The sequence below is a fragment of the Atractosteus spatula genome (genome assembly GCF_055471065.1).
Source record: "Atractosteus spatula isolate fAtrSpa1 chromosome 16 unlocalized genomic scaffold, fAtrSpa1.hap1 SUPER_16_unloc_2, whole genome shotgun sequence".
In the NCBI taxonomy this organism is placed as follows: domain Eukaryota; kingdom Metazoa; phylum Chordata; class Actinopteri; order Semionotiformes; family Lepisosteidae; genus Atractosteus; species Atractosteus spatula.
Genome location: NW_028296632.1, coordinates 588,218 through 608,404, shown reverse-complemented (window position 1 = coordinate 608,404; position 20,187 = coordinate 588,218). Strand labels below are relative to the sequence as shown.

General features: G+C 44.2%; 1 non-coding gene across 1 annotated transcript; it reads left to right on the top strand.

Moving 5' to 3' along the window:
- Positions 1–1,435: 1,435 nt before the first annotated feature.
- On the top strand, positions 1,436–1,517 carry trnas-aga (transfer RNA serine (anticodon AGA)). The gene has a single exon. It is a non-coding gene; the product is annotated as a tRNA-Ser (tRNA).
- Positions 1,518–20,187: the final 18,670 nt, after the last annotated feature.

Genomic DNA, 20,187 nt, shown 5'->3' with positions numbered 1-20,187 from the left:
GGCAGTCTTCTCCTGTCTTGCCAAAACCCGTTGCTTGCTTGCTGTGGTGAGATTAGGGGTAATGCAAAGACGCCACATACTGCCGACAGACAAGAGTGTTGTGGGAGAAGAGAGAAGTGATTGAAGAGTGTCCCAGGTGGAGCCAAGATGAAGTGTCACAATTGCATAGAGGAGGATTTAAGATGGTAAAAATAACCGGAAGTGATCCCCCATTCCGGCGCAGTCTGATGTACTTCTGTCATATAAAGTGAAACTAGATGTCGAACTGGAGCCTCACCATTTGCATAAGTGAGGCTCCAGTTATACATCTAGTTTCACTTTAAATGACAAAACTGAAGAGACTTAAAGAGCTGGAGAGGATTTCTTACAACTTTTGAGCCGGCACAGTTTTCGAAAACGTTTTCTTCACGCTGCACTATACAACACAGACAGCCAAGAGTCTCCAAAACAAAACGAATTGACAGATAGGAGAAAAGTCCCACTCGTCCTAAAGTTCCCAAAAACCAGCACTGAGCGTAAACAAAGTGTTCAAGTAGCGTGGGAATGCTACCCCTAATCCTAGCTGGAGTTTGAGCGTCTGGTTCAGAGTTTGCTCAAGAGTTTACCTTTCACAGATGCGCAAAGATGAATGTTGAGGGTGCACGCTTCAAGGCGCCTTACAGTGCAGGGAGTGATTAGAGACAATTCGTGACGTGTGCTCGTTCCCGTATACCGTACGCCCCGGGTTGCAGTGCTAGGATGACGTCCAATACCGCTTCGGCACGTAACGGCATTATATTCAAGTGCAGGACGTGAGGGTTTTATTTTGTTCGTTTTGTTCTGCTCTGCTTTGCTTTGTTTTGCTTTCCATGGCGTTCGTAAGAGCATCAATAAAAAGGCGATTCCTGCGTCTAACAGGAATATAAGAGCTATTTCAAGTGCGGCTTCTAAAATGCTTGTAGACATTTGTCTGTTGTTGATTGTTTTTTTGTGTCTAACAAAGTGCCATTTTCCTGTCCGGACGGGAGGACTTTATCATTCCGACATGAAGCAACCCTTAAGTCCTCTGAGGCGTGTCTGTCTGCAAGGTTTGTATTTTGGAAAGGTTTTTTTTTTTTAACGGAGAACAACTTTGAAAAAGATTTCCGCCGGCGTCTCTCGATCCGTGTGAGATTGTAGCAAGAACATGGTGCGGCTTCTTAAATGCTTGTGGACATTTGTCTGTTGTTGATTGTTTCTTTGTGTCTAACAAAGTGCCATTTTCCTGTCCGGACGGGGAGACTTTATCATTCCCACATGAAGCCACCCTTCAGTCCTCTGAGGCGTGTCTGTCTGCAAGGCTTGTATTTTGGAAAGGTTTTTTTTTTAATGGAGAACGACTTTGAAAAAGGTTTCCGCCGGCGCCTCGCGATCCATGTGAGATTGTAGCAAGAACGCAGCAACGGCGGCGCGCGCTGTAGTCGTGGCTGAGTGGTTAAGGCAATGGACTAGAAATCCATTGGGGTCTCCCCGCGCAGGTTCGAATCCTGCCGACTACGGTGTCCTCCTCACGTCGTTGTGTGCCGGCGCAAGCAAGGAAAAGTGCCTTTCTGCTTTTCCTGGTGGTTTTAAAACGCGAGATCGCTTGTACCCGCTGCCTTGGAAAGAAATGTCTACATGTTTACTTGCACATTGTCTATTGTTTGTTTGTACATTGTCTTGATGCACTGTTTGCACTTTGTCTTGTTTTTTACACTTGTTTTACAATCGAGAGACCTTCTGTAAGTAAGAATTCCATTGTACCAGTACCGGTTACATATGGCAATAAAGTTCAAGTTCAAATGCTTCAGCGTCCGCAAATGGCATTTTGCAGCTGGAAGCAGATGGCGACGCTTTTTGCGGTCGCGTGTCTTGTGCCCCATTTCCAGCCTTTAACATCGAATCAATAAAGCTGTTAGAACCGACACCATAGGTGCTTTTCTTACAACTTTTGATCTGACTCAGTTTCGGAATGCAATTCCTGAACACTGCGAGAGACAACCTACAGATGCAGCCATTCAAAATGAGCTGTAAAAACCCGTGGTACAGTAACCAACCCGCAGGGCACCGTAGGGCACCGCGGTAAGTGATTGGCTGGCCAAAATGACCGACAGGGGCACTCGTGGTGCATTGGTTGGTAGTGAAAAGATTTAATCATCTAATGTCTTTACTGTGCACATTTCAATCCGCTTAGTTTTGAATATTTATATGGAATTTTACCACTAAAGGGAAATTTTAGTAGCTGAGCATAAAAAGAAGAGGAGCATAACGCATCTGAAGGTCAGAAACGATATTAATTTAGGAACATAAACATTACTGTATGTACATAAACTGTACTGTGTATGGCTGGTCTTGATAGTTTAAAGAAAAAATACACACCAGTCTTCCATTTCTCCCTAAACATTTTAAGCATGAATGTTTTATGAAACGGTACCCAAATATGTGATTGCTGTATAGAATGAATTTTAATTTATAAAAATTATTTAAGACGAAAATTAAGCTGTCTACATCTTCCGCCTGAGAACAGTCACCCGTTGCTACCCAACGCAGAAACACAGCCACTAACTAGCAAAGAGAGGACATTAGCTAGCCAATATGATAAAGAAATAAATAATTATTTTATTTCTTTTGCACATTTATTTGAACATTTCCATCGATTGTACAAGCACTTGGAAACTGTCCAATCCCTAGTTCATCAAGCATTTACCGGTCTGGTGCCGGTCTGTGTCTTCTAGGATATAATGCCAGCGAACTCTTGTTTTTATGTCCACTATAACTACGCTGGGCAAACGTTCCGAGGTCAAATTCTTCCAGCACGGGGGTACCTTTAAAGCGGAGACGACGGCACCGAAATTTTTTGGCGCGCCTTCTCTTTAAAGCCCTGGCCAAATATGAAGACAGTACGTACAGTTATAATTCAAACGGAATTAAAAACTACACATCCCAGTTACCATGGTGGTGCATGTGATCATTGCGTTTAACCAACGAAACAGGGCGAAAAATCAGTCACATGACTTTGGGGCAGAGTTTCGAAAGCTTAACCTATCAGCAACAAAACGAAATTTACACGATAGGCTACCTCAAACTGTCAGTTACACGACTGTGTATGTCGCTTAAGCCACTCCTATTTGGCATTTTAGTTATGGAGGCGAGAAGACGCCCCCCCCCCCCTCTCTGGGTGTCTGATTTGCCGCCATCTTTAACTGTTCGGTGTCCGAATCGGAGTAGCTACGCGTACGAAATATAGTTAATCCCAACTACAAAACATATATTTTTGTGGTAAGAGGGCGCAAAACATCAGTATTTACTGCTATTAATTACTGTACGATTTATAGTTGAAATCTGAGCCTAGATATAAAGTTAGATATAAAGTTAAAATCTCGACAAAGCAATGTAGGAAATACAGAGAAAATAAATCCTTTCTGACATCTAAAATCAGTTTCGATCAAGGTCTCTAAAACGAACAAGAAAAAGAGGATTTTCGGAGGGCAATTACGCTGTGTTTATATAGAATAACTGATTTATGAGCAATCTAATTTCTTGTTTGTTTAAAACAGTGAAATGTCAGCTGCAAAAGATCGCACCAGAAACAGCACTCTCTCTGCCTGTCATAGACGTTCAGGAAAGGCTGAATGAAGTCATGTCAAGTACAATAATTCGGTGATCAATAATAACAGTTGTAGGACAGTATATAAGGAGGATAAGGATTTTGAAGTTGACTCGAAATCTGATAGGTAACCAGTGCAAGGACTTGAAAACAGGTGTAATGCATCCCTGATAGGATTCTTGCTGTCATATTCTGAACATATTGAAGATTGCTCAGTGTGGATTTAATTTCCCCAGTGAACAGGATGTGCATTTATTAATTCTAGAAAAAAAGCCTTTCTTGATTTCTCTAGTTCCCTTTAAAATAAACTATTATTCCACAATGCAGAGTATTACATGGCCAGTATTTACACATGATATTTGTGATTTAAAGAAATTAACACAAGCAGCTTTTGGAGATTTAAGTGTTGGCTGAGTTATTGCAGGATAAAAGACTAGAGATGTTGGCAAGAAGAAGATAATTTGGGGAAAGCTGAGGAATACACTTATAACAAGAACACTTCCTAATGGGGTTAGGCATACTTTTGATGAAGATGATGAAGTTAACAGACTATATGTTTACATAGATACTGAAATAAGGATTGTATTTTAGATTATGTGTAGTTGCTGGCATTGAACTGTGTGTTGGATGCACATGAATTGAAGGAATGGGCAAACATAGCTGATGCGGATCCACAGAGCCAGCATATTAAGATGTTTATAATTAGAGGCAATTTGTTTAAATAACTAGGTATGGATACTGATGTGCAAGAGAGGTGGAAAGGCTGTTTCCTTAAGCCAGCACTATAAAATATTTTATTCTCAGTGAGATGCTGCCATTTCATCGTGGGTTTCTAACACTGTGTATAGTTCCATCCACACAGTGCCTTTACTTCCATCCATTTCTAATCTCTTTATCCAGTACAGAGGATTTGGAGCCTATCCCAGTAAGCAACGGACACAAGGCAGAATACACCCTGGACATAGCGCCAGTCCATCACAGGACAGACAGACACAAACACACACACACCAGGGCCAGTTTTCCCATAAACCAATTAACTTACCTGTATGTTTTGGAGTGCGAGAGGGAGTCATATCACACATATGGAGAAAAACCATGTAACCCAGAGAGAACATGTAAACCCCACACACACAGGATGGCAGGAATTGAACCTAGGACCCCAGTGCTGCAAGATAACAATGCTAACCACTTCGCCACCATTATAAATGGATGGATATCTTAGTTATCTTTCTAGTTCACAGGTTTGCATGCATAATTTAATTTTGAAAGCCACTGAGACATCAGGTACTACTGTTGTATTTATGAAAAAGAAACAAAACAAAAAACATACTAACAACTGTGCCATCCTACTCCTTAGTTAATACATTTTATTATTCATAAACAGTTAACATTGTTAGCAAAATATTTTGAATTATATTTAACCCTATTTTTTCTTTAGTTTTGTATTTAACTTATTATATGATAGTCAGACTTAATGTATATTTGAACAATGAAAATATATTTTTACAAGATGTGGGGGAAAGTGCAACAGCTTATTACAGTGCTAAATTTAATATTATTGATTGCTAATAGTTTATGCTAACACCTAACTTTCTTAATTAGATGTATTTAAAACAGTGAACTAAGTGTAACATACTATTCAGAAATACAACCGAAAATAGTTTTGTGGTGTTTGTATGGATGAAACGTTTCTAAAATGTATAACGTAACAAAATTAAAGACGATTAAAATCTGTAATCTTTCCACTTGTAATGTCATTAGACAGAACAACACGTTTCTGGTTTGTTTTAATTAGTATTAGTTAGTAGTTAGTAGTTTTAATTTAATTAGTATTGCAATTCTCACTGATTCCCTTGCGAAGATATGGACTTAAGAATATTCGTGCCTGGTCAAAAAATGGCATTAAGCACTTAAAATTAATATGGTTAATAATAGTAAACTGTAACATGCTGTAACAAGATCGGTTAAACTGCGAAGAAAATGCTTTCAGAGAAAATGTTTCAGGTGTGAAGAACATAGATCTCCAATGCAATTTCAACCAAACCTGTTCCCACACACCCTGCCCCCACTACCATTAGAATATACACAAAGCACTGAAATCTTTCGAGCTAATGATCAGGTGACCCGAGAGAGAGCGAGAGAAACACCAAGGGGTGCATGGAAAACGGGCGATCTCCCCAGACTGTCCGCCCGTTTCACTGTTACCTGGATACCTCTTTATTTAGAACTCACTAACACTGATTTTTAGTTTCGAAGGATTCAAGTAGGGTTTTAGATGAAAGGCAGCGACCTTAATCAAGCCCAAATCATAATTGAACCCATTCAGAGCCTACATTACATTTTAGCGTTTCATTCTGAGCAGAAGACCCTCACACCTGAAGAAGGCTTGCATTTTCTCTCTTCTCTTTTAAGCATGTGTACAATGTGTAATACAATTACAATGTGTAATTACAATGCTGTAATACAATGTAGCGGCGAGGCTTAATAATAAGGCAGAATTAAGTGTTTCTGAGCTTCCCAAATGAGGCCCCATTTCTCTGTTCATCTCTGTGGTGCAGCCACAGAGAGACCATTAGTGCAGGGTGATTTAAGGTTTCCTAGGACAGCTCCCAAAGGGGGATGCACTTAGCTAAGTCTGGCTATCATGATCAATGGTCATCCATTGGCGCCTATCTGTCTAGGGAGTGCCAGTTGGACATCTGGACTGCATTACTAAGTGTCAGGAGTAAGTGACTCATATCTCACCTTGATCAACCAATCAGGGACTGGTAGGGCTGAGTAACCCACGTGGGACTCTGATGCCCATGGAACTTTCAGCCAATCAACGAGCTGAAGTTCCTCCAGGTAACAACAGGCAACACAGGCCTGGAGATTCAGAAGGGGAGATTCAGTAAGATTCAGTAAGATTCTGGAGAGGATTCTGTGGACTGTTCTAAAGGGAATTCAAAGGAGAATTCCAGGGCAGGACGGCCCAGGAGCAGAAGGCTCCCAAGGGCAGGACATTCTCGCAGCGCGCCTCCTGACCATCCTGAGACTCAGCCCGGACAACCACGGAACGGCCAGTGTGTCCGAGTGCCAGAACTTTCCTTTGTTCTAAGAGTCTAGAGTGGAGGTTGCCAGAGAGTAACCAGCAGCAGGCCTCGTGAACAGGTCAGAACTGTGGACAGCTGAATCACTATTCAGAACTAGCTCTTCGTCAGGAGCGAACCGGTCCTCTTCCTGACTTGCTGGGACCCACAGTCATCTTTTCTCCTGTGCACAAACTTTGCTAGTTAAAACCAACACTAACTAGCCGGTCAGTGAGCATCAGCAGCGCACTGTCGCGAGCCGCACAGCACAACCTGGCACCGAGCCAGACAGCGCGGATTGGACAGCAACAGCCTGCAACTGTTTCTTTGTGCCCGCAGGAGATCTGAATCCCCAGAAATTGGATGAGTATTCAACTTCAATGCATTACAGCTCGAGAATTCAATTGTTATCCCAACCAGTTGATATCAATTTAATTCCTAAGAGTTATGTACTTGTTTTGGGTATCTAATGTAGAAGTTGTAACCAAGTTCACTTTACGAAACGGTCTTAATGAATGATATACTGAACGTATGTCCTCTTGATATATGTAACTCTTTGTAACTGATTGAATATATACCTTTTGTATTCTGATAACCCTCTCGATAAGATCTGTTAGGTTTACATGCATATTCTATGTATTAATAAATGTATCCTCGTGTATTAGTACCTGTGCGTGTGCGTTGTTTGAGTTATGTCGCATGGTTGGATTCTAAAGCCATCAAAAGAATCAACTTTGTGATTTACTGCTACAATTGATAATTGTCACAGTAAATGCCCAATCCCTACAGAACTGGTGCCTTCAGAGAGCCACTATGATTACATATTTGGCGTCCCTGAACGGCTATGAAACACTACATATTTGGCGTCCCTGGACTGGCGTGGCAAGACTGAAATGAATCAACCAAGCGGAATAATTCATATAAAACGCCGCGGGTTTCATACACGACAATACAGTGTGCTGAAAGCCGAAAGGAAAAAAGTTCCCCTTGCTCTTTAAGCAGTGCTTGATTGTTTTGTGATCTTTTGCAATCTACCGGGTTGATTGAATACTTGATCTTGTGGTTTTCTGTGGTAAAACTGTGATTTCGTACTGAAAAGTAATACTCTTTAAGTTTAACGATGGTTGCTAAAAGGTCTGAATTCGAGTCGCTATTAAGCACTCTCTCTAGCAGTGACAAGTCTGACCACGATCTCCGTCATATCTCCGTCAGCGGAGAAGCTAGGAGAATAAACCTCCATTCTCTGAGAGAGCTAGCGAAGGACATAGAGAGATTTGACCCCGCAGTGTCAGAGAATAATATCGAGAGTTATATTCAGGACCTCAGGTATACCCTGCAGTACCTGCCAAACGCCACAGAACAGGAGAAAGTGTTTCTGGTCAGGAAAACTACCAGCAGAGCCGTACATGAGTGGATGGCTAGGCAGATGAAAGAAGTCTGTAATGACTTTGAAGAGCTGTGTCAAGCACTTATCGAAGAATACAGTGCGTTTATTGACCCGACTGCCGCGATAGCCGCCGCCCTTAACATTAAGCACGAGAGAGCAGAGTCCCCTCGCGAATATTACGAGAGACTTAGACGAACTTATTTTGCAGGGCGAAATGATGAGGGTTGCGAAGAGAACACACATTTCAAGGGTTTATTCATTGCGAATCTCCACCCATCAGTCAGAAAGATGATCTTAATGCATAAAGATGCACAGACCATGAAAATGACTGATATTAAGAGATTCGTGCAGAAAGCCTGGGAGTATGATGTCCAAAGTCGCTCTGAGCAAAAAGCTGCTAAAGCGACTGTGTTCGCCGTCAGAGCCAGCAGGGTTAATTCCCCCCTGCTCGAAGGAGCACAGGCTCCTGAGCTGGCTAAGCCCCGTTCCAAAGCAGGCACACAGGACCGCACCCAGCGTCCTAAGTGCCATGAGAGCACCGGGGGAGGGAAAGGGCTAGAAAAAGCTGAACAAAAGGATTCAGTAGCCACCCGCCTGGCCAGGCTTGAACAAGCTTTATTAGGACAGGGACAACCGCTCCCCAAGGCTGCCGGAAGCGTGAATGAGCTGATACTCTCCACTGGAGGAGGCGGAGACCCGCCCCCTCCCACTCCCTCAGTCTATCTGATTGAGCGGAAGGGTTCCTGCCTGGATGAGGCCAGCCACTCCCAAGCGAGTGCTGACTCCACCCCTGAAGTCACAGAGCAGGCAGTAAAACACAGAGGAAAAGCAGGAAGCTTTTACCTCAAGGCTGCCATGGGAGATGTCTTACCCAGTGAGACACTGATTGACACTGAGGTTGAAAGGTGTTTGATGTCACACGGCAAGCTCAAACGGGTTGAAAAAGAAAAGGGCATGTGACTCAGAGTGGAACCTTTGGTGGATCACCAGAAAGGCAAAGTGTGGAAACAGGTCAAGGCTCCTAAGCCTTCTGTACAGAAGGAAAGGGGGGCCAAGAGGCAGACTGTGCTCACACAGTGCCCACCGAACACAGAAGCCTATGCGGAGATTCCTTCTGTTCCCTCTGGACAAGAAATAAAAATATTATCTTGTTTCCCAGATATACAGGGAAGTCGTGCCCTGGCCAAGGTCACAACAGCCTCCATGCCACAGGAGCGGTGCTCCAAGCAGCCGCCTGATCCACCAGGTAAAGCACACCCCTTTTACATCCCTAAAGAGGAGCAGATCTCCCCACCTGGCGATGAAAAGGAGCTTTCCCTGTGCACCCTGGCACCCAAGAGGGGTCAGGACCACCACCCCGCAGTGGTGGAAGGGATCCAGATGGCAGGAGAGCAGGTTGGTGATGTAGCCCTCACCCTTAGCCCTGAGAGGTCCTCTATTAGTGAGGATCTGCTTGAGCAGCTGTCACAGGGCCACCACCAGGTGCCCCTGGTGCAACATTCACAGGTTAGACAGGAGGTCCAGCTGGACGCTGAGACTACTGCGCTGTGGACACACCTGATCCCAGATGCCGATTCCCTCTGCTGTGACCCAGGGAACCTGCAGTCAGGTAACATTATTTCTCACAACTACCAGGTAGTGAGTGAGACTGACCTGATTGTTCCTGCCTCAACGGCAGGGTTGCCAACACACCCAGTCCCCCAGAATGTTGACACAAGACCTGTTAAGGGAGCTTGGTGCCACTGTAGCCAGTCTAACCACGGCACAAAATCCCAACCCACTTGATTCCACTCTTCTCAGTAGAGGAGTATGTGACATTAACCCCATCGCTCATAGCTCACCCAGAAGGCAATCCAAGATTGAATTTGGTTCCAAATCTTGAGATGGGTATGGCTACCAAAGCTATCCATTGGCTGTGTCTAAACGATTCACCAATGAAGGGTGTAAAGCTACTAACGAGCAGAGGGAGGTTAATGAACCCCATGAAGAGCAGGTGGGAAGTAAATGGCTGGTCAGCACACCACATTTAACTGACACTATGACTTGTGACAGGTATGATACAGCTACCACAAAGCAGCTACCTAACCAAACAGTTTCCTGTAAGTTCCCGAGGAGGCCATAGTACAGCTTGGTGACTTAACACTGTACTGTCTGGAACCAGACAACATAAGACCATACTTGAGGTCATGGATACCTTCAGGTGCCACACTATTGAATTGGATAGAAATCCAAGAAACAGTAGGCCCTGAAGAGGTACAGGTAGTTGAGTTTGCTTTAATGGAACAAACCTCCAAACCACCCTGGCAGGTGCCCAACACAGGTGTTGTGGTTCATCAGGGGGGCTGGGAACAGGAACCGGTGTTATTGTAACACTGCTGCTGGGAAGCTGGATAATGACTGACAGTGTACTCTGAAAGCTGTACTCTTACATCAAGATGTACTCTGGGTAGCATGAATGAGTCAAAGGTAGCATGTCAAAAGAAAGGAAGTGACTTCTCCCCAAATATCTACTACAGAGGTATCAGATATTGACAGTGAGCTTCCTGATGTGTAATTCCTAGACTTAGATAATGTCTCCTACCGTGTTTATACATACTCCAGATGTTATTCATCCTGTTTGTATCCAATGCTGGTTCTGGTATGAATTCTCGAGGAGTAATGTGGACATTTAAGATTAATGTTCTAATGGCAAGGGACATCACTTAACTCTGTTTTGTTTTGAAGGCAACAATGCCTCAGGACCTCGTGACCTTCAAAAAGGGGGGATATGTAGCGGCGAGGCTTAATAATAAGGCAGAATTAAGTGTTTCTGAGCTTCCCAAATGAGGCCCCATTTCTCTGTTCATCTCTGTGGTGCAGCCACAGAGAGACCATTAGTGCAGGGTGATTTAAGGTTTCCTAGGACAGCTCCCAAAGGGGGATGCACTTAGCTAAGTCTGGCTATCATGATCAATGGTCATCCATTGGCGCCTATCTGTCTAGGGAGTGCCAGTTGGACATCTGGACTGCATTACTAAGTGTCAGGAGTAAGTGACTCATATCTCACCTTGATCAACCAATCAGGGACTGGTAGGGCTGAGTAACCCACGTGGGACTCTGATGCCCATGGAACTTTCAGCCAATCAACGAGCTGAAGTTCCTCCAGGTAAAAACAGGCAACACAGGCCTGGAGATTCAGAAGGGGAGATTCAGTAAGATTCAGTAAGATTCTGGAGAGGATTCTGTGGACTGTTCTAAAGGGAATTCAAAGGAGAATTCCAGGGCAGGACGGCCCAGGAGCAGAAGGCTCCCAAGGGCAGGACATTCTCGCAGCGCGCCTCCTGACCATCCTGAGACTCAGCCCGGACAACCACGGAACGGCCAGTGTGTCCGAGTGCCAGAACTTTCCTTTGTTCTAAGAGTCTAGAGTGGAGGTTGCCAGAGAGTAACCAGCAGCAGGCCTCGTGAACAGGTCAGAACTGTGGACAGCTGAATCACTATTCAGAACTAGCTCTTCGTCAGGAGCGAACCGGTCCTCTTCCTGACTTGCTGGGACCCACAGTCATCTTTTCTCCTGTGCACAAACTTTGCTAGTTAAAACCAACACTAACTAGCCGGTCAGTGAGCATCAGCAGCGCACTGTCGCGAGCCGCACAGCACAACCTGGCACCGAGCCAGACAGCGCGGATTGGACAGCAACAGCCTGCAACTGTTTCTTTGTGCCCGCAGGAGATCTGAATCCCCAGAAATTGGATGAGTATTCAACTTCAATGCATTACAGCTCGAGAATTCAATTGTTATCCCAACCAGTTGATATCAATTTAATTCCTAAGAGTTATGTACTTGTTTTGGGTATCTAATGTAGAAGTTGTAACCAAGTTCACTTTACGAAACGGTCTTAATGAATGATATACTGAACGTATGTCCTCTTGATATATGTAACTCTTTGTAACTGATTGAATATATACCTTTTGTATTCTGATAACCCTCTCGATAAGATCTGTTAGGTTTACATGCATATTCTATGTATTAATAAATGTATCCTCGTGTATTAGTACCTGTGCGTGTGCGTTGTTTGAGTTATATCGCATGGTTGGATTCTAAAGCCATCAAAAGAATCAACTTTGTGATTTACTGCTACAATTAATAATTGTCTCAGTAAATGCCCAAACCCTACAGAACTAGTGCCTTCAGAGAGCCACAACGTTACATATTTGGCGTCCTTGAACGGCTATGAAACATTACAACAATTTGAATCGTATGAGGGTGGGGGGGAGGTGTCTTTCGCTGGAAATCTCGCCTGCTTCTACTTTACGAGTACAACCCCCTCTCTGCCGGAGTGCTGGCTGTGACGAATTAAACCGGTTTCACAGGTTTCAATCACAGACCATGTGACATGGGAGTCAGGAAACTAACACACAGCGCCACCGGATTTGATAACACTATAAAAACGCTATAAAATAATGTGACTAGGCACAGAACAAGTTTACAGCACAGTACAATAATAAATGCTGACCATAACTTTAGAAGCATAAATTGCCTTACACTCAATTTAAACACAAGCTGTCTTTAGCCCTCTAAGCTGGTTCATACAGAAATGTAGAGATCCAGGCTCAGAACACACAGCTTCATTAGCGAATACATATGCAGGACAACTAGAGAAGACGTTTTACAGAGGATGGATTTTTAGAAACATCCCATCAGTGACATCACTGAAGTCAACTCCTAGGTCCTGTAACTGTCATGTGGATAGTTTCACAAGAATCAGACAAAGGTTTAAGCATCGCTTGTTCTAGATAAAACTGCAAAAAAAACAACAACAACCCATAATGTACTTCTTTGCGGCTCTGTTTGCCCAAATCATATATTCACAACGTGAAATCTAGAAAATAATATTACGTAACCAAAATCCGCAATATGGAAACAGAACCTGTGTAATTGTTGATAGATGATGTACTCGTAACATTTTTTCAAGACGAACTACAACATTTAAAAAATGACTTGTATGTACTTGATATCTCTAATCAATCCACGGGTCCCAGCACAAAACGAAACTAAAACGCATACCGTTTCGCGCTTCTTATTAGTTGCTCAAAAGTAATTTGACCGTATGAAATGCATAATATAAACCTAGAAACATATACGTGAGCAGTACTTAAGCACTGTAGTATCGGTGTTAAGACATACCTCTCAAATACTGTAAATCAAGTTAAAAATATATCAAGACCGATTCTGGTCATAATGAAACCATGTTTCGTGTATGTTTTCTTTAAAGTACCGAGACCAGCCATATACTGTATGTTTATGTTCCAAAATTAATATCGTTTATGGCCTTCACACGCGTTGCAGTATGCTCCTATTCTTTTTATGCTCAGCTACTAAGATTTCCCTTCAGTGGTAAAATCAGATATGAATATTCAATACTTAAACGGGCACAGTTAAGACATTAAATATACATATACATACTGTATACAGTACAGTTTTCATACGGTAATATGTTTATGTTCCTAAATCAATCTCTTTTATGAGCATGTGAAAGGCATGGTGAATCGATTCTCAAAAATTACTGTACTTTGCATGATTGGAAACAAATGCGTGATTGCGAAATGCTGTGGTGTTACTTTTACAAAGACGGTCAATGAAAAAAAGAATGTTGACCAGGGCAATACTTTGAGTTTACACTTACAGCTTGTCCAAGGTCATTCATTATTAATACTATTAGTAATATCTTCGTTAAAGACTTTGATGGCCACAGCTCAAACATGAGAGGTTGAGCTTTATTAGCTCCACCTTGCGGAAATTCCGGATACTATTATTTTGCTTGTCGTATTATAGGAGAATTTACAGTAACTCGCGGTATTTACCGGTAGCTTGCGGTAGACTTCGTACAGCGTACCGCAAAATAATGCGGTATCGCCCACGCATTTTGAATGGCTGCATCTGTAGGCTGCCAAAAGTCTCCGAAACCAAATTTTGATAGCAGAAAATTCTCACTCGTCCAGAAGTTCCCTTGGGACCCAACATCCAGCTCAGAGTGGTAAAAAAGCGTCTTTTTTGTAGACGCTTGCAGCGTGCATTGGTGGTTCAGTGGTAGAATTCTTGCCTGCCACATGGGAGGCCCGGGTTCGATTCCTGGCCAATGCAGTGGCTTTTGCAGCGAGCGGCTCCATAACTTGCATCCCCTTTCAACTCGCAACTGAAAACCCACTGAAGCTTAGAAGCTGTGAGCCAGGTCAGTACCCGGATGAGGGTGACCTACAGGGAAAAGCAAAGCTTACAGCTTGAAGCGGTGTTAATGGAGCCAGCGGTGGGGTGCTCACCCTGAGGTCTGTGCGGGTCCCAATGCCCCAGTATAGTGACGGAGACGCTGTGTGGTAAAAAGGCGCTGTCTTTTGGATGAGATGTAAAACCGAGGTCATAGCTCTCTGTGGTCATTAAAAGTGACCACCAAAACCTTTGACAAAAGCTCTTGGTAATTGATGGTCTTCAATAATGCTTCTCCTTTAGGTACATTTGAAATCAGCTGAAAAATGCTGTGAAATGGGGGGGGCACTTCAGGCCAGTGTAGGATTTGAATTTGAATTTTTGAAGAACCATTAAACAGCACGAGAAAGCCCGTACACTGAATTGCAGGGCTTTCTATTCAAAGAAGGACAAAAGAAACTTCCCTGAATTCCATTTTTTGCAGCACAGAGAGAACAGTGGGAACAAGGCCTGTTAGCTCAGTTGGTTTGAGCGTGGTGCTAGTAACGCCAAAGTCGCTGGTTCGATCCCTGTTCGGGCCAGGCAGTCTCCTCCTCTCTTGCCAAAACCTGTTGCTTTCTTGCTGTGGTGAGATTGGTGGTAATGCAAAGACGCCACATACTACCGACAGACGAGAGTGTTGCGGGAGAAGAGAGAAGTGATGGAAGATTGAAGAGTGTCCTAGGTGGAGCCAAGATGAAGTGTCACAATTGCCTAGGGGAGGATTTCAAATGTTTAAGATGGTAAAAATAACCGGAAGTGATCCCCCAGTCCGGCGCAGTCTGACGTACTTCTGTCATATAAAGTAAAACTAGATGTCGAACTGGAGCCTCACCATTTGCATAAGTGAGGCTCCAGTTATACATCTAGTTTCACTTTAAATGACAAAACTGAAGAGACTTAAAAGAGCTGGAGAGGATTTCTTACAACTTTTGAGCCGGCACAGTTTTCGAAAACGTTTTCTTCACGCTGCACTATACAACACAGACAGCCAAGAGTCTCCAAAACAAAACGAATTGACAGATAGGAGAAAAGTCCCACTCGTCCTAAAGTTCCCAAAATCCAGCACTGAGCGTAAACAAAGTGTTCAAGTAGCGTGGGAATGCTACCCCTAATGCTAGCTGGAGTTTGAGCGTCTGGTTCAGAGTTTGCTCAAGAGTTTACCTTTCACAGATGCGCAAAGATGAATGTTGAGGGTGCACGCTTCAAGGCGCCTTACAGTGCAGGGAGTGATTAGAGACGATTCGTGACGTGTGCTCGTTCCCATATACCGTACGCCCCGGGTTGCAGTGCTAGGATGACGTCCAATACCGCTTCGGCACGTAACGGCATTATATTCAAGTGCAGGACATGAGGGTTTTATTTTGATCGTTTTGTTCTGCTCTGCTTTGCTTTGTTTTGCTTTCCATGGCGTTTGTAAGAGCGTCAATAAAAAGGCGATTCCTGCGTCTAACACGAATGTAAGAGCTATTTCAAAAGCGGCTTCTAAAATGCTTGTAGACATTTGTCTGTTGTTGATTGTTTTTTTGTGTCTAACAAAGTGCCATTTTCCTGTCCGGACGGGGAGACTTTATCATTCCCACATGAAGCAACCCTTAAGTCCTCTGAGGTGTGTCTGTCTGCAAGGCTTGTATTTTGGAAAGGTTTTTTTTTTAATGGAGAACGACTTTGAAAAAGGTTTCCGCCGGCGCCTCGCGATCCATGTGAGATTGTAGCAAGAACGCAGCAATAGCGGCACTCGCTGTAGTCGTGTCCGAGTGGTTAAGGCAATGGACTAGAAATCCATTGGGGTTTCCCCGCGCAAGTTCGAATCCTGCCGACTATGGTGTCCTCCTCACGTCGTTGTGTGCCGGCGCAAGCAAGGAAAAGTGCCTTTTTGCTTTTCCTGGTGGTTTTAAAACGCGAGATCGCTTGTACCCGCTGCCTTGGAAAGAAATGTCTACATGTTTACTTGCACATTGTCTATTGTTTGTTTGTACATTGTCTTGATGCACTGTTTGCACTTTGTCTTGTTTTTTACACTTGTTTTACAATCGAGAGACCTTCTGTAAGTAAGAATTCCATTGTACCAGTACCGGTTACATATGGCAATAAAGTTCAAGTTCAAATGCTTCAGCGTCCGCAAACGGCATTTTGCAGCTGGAAGCAGATGGCGACGCTTTTTGCGGTCGCGTGTCTTGTGCCCCATTTCCGGCCTTTAACATCGAATCAATAAAGCTGTTAGAACCGACACCATAGGTGCTTTTCTTACAACTTTTGATCTGACTCAGTTTCGGAATGCAATTCCTGAACACTGCGAGAGACAACCTACAGATGCAGCCATTCAAAATGAGCGGTAAAAACCCGTGGTACAGTAACCAACCCGCAGGGCACCGTAGGGCACCGCGGTAAGTGATTGGCTGGCCAAAATGACCGACAGGGGCACTCGTGGTGCATTGGTTGGTAGTGAAAAGATTTCATCATCTAATGTCTTTACTGTGCACATTTCAATCCGCTTAGTTTTGAATATTTATATGGAATTTTACCACTAAAGGGAAATTTTTGTAGCTGAGCATAAAAAGAAGAGGAGCATAACGCATCTGAAGGTCATAAACGATATTAATTTAGGAACATAAACATTACTGTATGTACATAAACTGTACTGTGTATGGCTGGTCTTGATAGTGTAGTGGTTTGATGGGTTTACTGAGACAATTATCAATTGTAGCAGTAATCACGAGGTTGTTCGTTGGGGCTTTTAGAAAATCAATCGTCAGAACAACTAACAACGCACACACACGGGTTCAATACACGAGATACATTTATTAATATAAACTGTGCACCAAACATATACTAGTCTGCCTGGATACGAGCGGCAGACCTTACTGTGAGGGTTATCAATATACAAGGTATATAATCTCGAAGAGATGCAAACACAAAGAGATACACAACAGAGAATATATGTCAATATATATCGTTCGGTTACCAAATCGCTAATCAGTGTTATTACCCACTGTTACTCTAAACTCGGAAGTAAATACATTACTCATGAATTAAATTGATAACAACTTGTGTTGAGGTACAATTAAATTCTCGAGACGCAATGTAGAACATGGGGTTTACTTATCCACTGTGTTTGGATTTGGAATTTCCCGGCACGAACACCAAACCAGCTGACAGGCTCTGTTGCAGCGGTTGTCCAATGGGCGTTGTGTCGGCGTCCTCTGGCTACCGGCCAACCAGTCGAGGTGCAGCTCGGAGTAGGAAGGCCGGAGGAATCTGACTGCGGCGCGCAGGGCAGTCGTTGCTCCGAGGGGATCTACCAGCAGTCCGGCTGGCTAGTAGAAAGTCTCTATGCACAGAGTGTGACCGCGCGTCCTCACAAGTCACTCTTTTGCCTGGGAAGAAGCTGGTTCGTTCCCGGTCCAGCGCTGCTTCTGAATAAGCTATTCAGGTTGTCGACGAGGGTCCAACTGTAGGCTGCCGTTGATCAAGCGGAGCATTCACGTTGGTAGAATTCTGAATACGTACGGGATCCTCGGCCTCGCGCTTAGAACAAAGTCCAAGTCCTTTTGCAGACAACAGCAGTTGTCACGTGATTGTCTCTGAGGATGCGCGAAAATGGCCAAGGAGAGCCCAGAACTGAGCTTGCGCTCCCTTTTTGATCAAGACCCAGATGTGTGCTGATTGGTTGAGAGTTTGGCGGGCATTGGAGACCCACGTGGTATTACCACGCCCTGCCAGTCCCTGATTGGTTGGTCAAGGTGAGATATAAGTGACTTACTCTTGACACTTAGAAATGCAGTCCAGATGTCCATTCGGCACTCCCTAGACAGATAGGCGCCAGTGGATGACCATTGATCATTATAGCCAGGCTTAGCTAATTGCATCCCCGTCTGGGAGCTTGCTTCTTATCAAAAGAAAAACATCTTAAATCAGCTTGCATGAATTCTTTCTCTGTGGCTGCACCACAGAGATGGAGGGTGAGATGGGGCCTCCTTTAGGAGCATACCAACGCTTAATTCTGTCTTATTAACAAGCATTGCCGCTACATATCCCCCCTTTTTGAAGGTCACGAGGTCCTGAGGCGTTGTTGCCTTCAAAACAAAAACAGAGTTAAGTGATGTTTGTTGTACCACGGTGGATTCTACCACCCGATATTCACATTACCTCTCGAGAATTTGTACAGGAAATAGTGTTGGAAAGAACGTTGCGTATACCTGCTCTCAGTTATAAGGTACCTAGGAATGAGGCATTGGGCATCATCATTAGCTCTAGACCTTAAACTTCCGGCAGTTCACTATCAGTATCGGATAGCTCTGCAGCAAGCAGACGTTTGGGAGTGGTTACCTGATTTCGGTGATAAACCATTGCTCCCTTTGTCTCATTCAAACTACCCCGCAAGGCTTTGATACAAGAGAACAGCATCCAACACATTACCCCAGCCATGATCCAGCTACCCAGCAGCAGTGTCAAGATGACCACGTTTATTGTTCCTAGCGCCCCAGAGGATCCACAACGACTGTGCTTGGGACCTACCAGTGTAGTTTTTAAGTTTGTGTCGTTAAGAACAAATTCGACTACCTGTACACCCTCAAGACTTACTGTCTCTTGGATTCTCTCATCCAAGTCAATGCCGTGTCCTCTGAAAGCGTCCACAATCTCGAGTTCCGTTTCGTATAGTTCTGACTCCAGGTGATACAGTGCTAAATCGTTGAGATGCACTATCGCTCCTTCAGGAACTTGTAGAAAAACTGTTTGGTTGGGTAGCTGCACTTCGGTAGCTGTATCATGCCTGTCATATGTTATTGTAACCGTTAACTGTGGTGTGCTGACCAGCCATTTCTTTCCCACCTGCTCAACCTGGGGTTCGTTAACCTCACTTTTGCTCGTCACTGTGGCTTTACACTTTTCAGTGGCAGCCCCCTTTCTGATACCACACAACCTCTGAGTTGTGTCCCTAAGGAATGGCTTACTTGGGCATACCCAGTGGATATCCTTGGTTGATATACACAGTTCCAGGTTTGGAACAAGATACAAATTTGGATCATCCTCCTGGTAAGCTACGAGCGGTGGGGTGGTCAACTTCACATGCATGTCCCCCCTCCAGAAGCCAACGTTCGATATAGACTTGAGTCTATAGATATCCTTGCCACTCACGATGGGAAGGTTCAACAGGAAACCTATTTCCTTGGCTTCAGGGTTGACATGTATAGGAATGGCACTGCCTAGACTGTATGCAAAATGTACCTGTAATGGCTGCACCATCTCAGAAGTGGTTGTCCTAAGTACTTCTTCTACTAAGGACAGTGGAACCAAGTAAGTTGGAATCTGTCCCATGGCTAAGCTAGTTATCGTGGCACTAAGCTCCCTAAGCAAATCCTGCATCAGCATCCTGACCTGTTGCACGTAAGCATAATCCCACTGTAACACGTCGACAATCCTGCCCACGGTGTGGAGGGTGTTATTTAACACTGCTGCATGAAGGTTTACTGCTAATATTGTGCCCTGTAAGGTTTTCCCTAGGCTTTCCAGCCGCTGCTGCTGTTGATACAGCCTGTCCTGAATTTCTGGCATTTCCTTAAGTAACCCAGACACCTGCCTTCTCAGGGTGGTCAGGGTGACAGTGTAAGCAGCAAACAGACCAGCTGAAAATAGCGAGCCCACGGCGGAGGCCGCAGCAATCAGACCCCCCAAGAACCTTTTGGGGCGGCTGAGGCCTGTCATCTCCTCCTGGCTGACTGTTGCCTTCCTCAGCTGGCGGAGCATGTGTATAGTGTCTAGCTGGGCATGCCATACAGCATCCTTAGCAAACTGCCTGCCATGATGGGACACCCTACTGTTCATGTTGATGTGCTTCCGAAACACATCACTTGGGTCCAGCCGCACATACACTCGCTGAGTATATGTTCTGCAATTTGTTAACA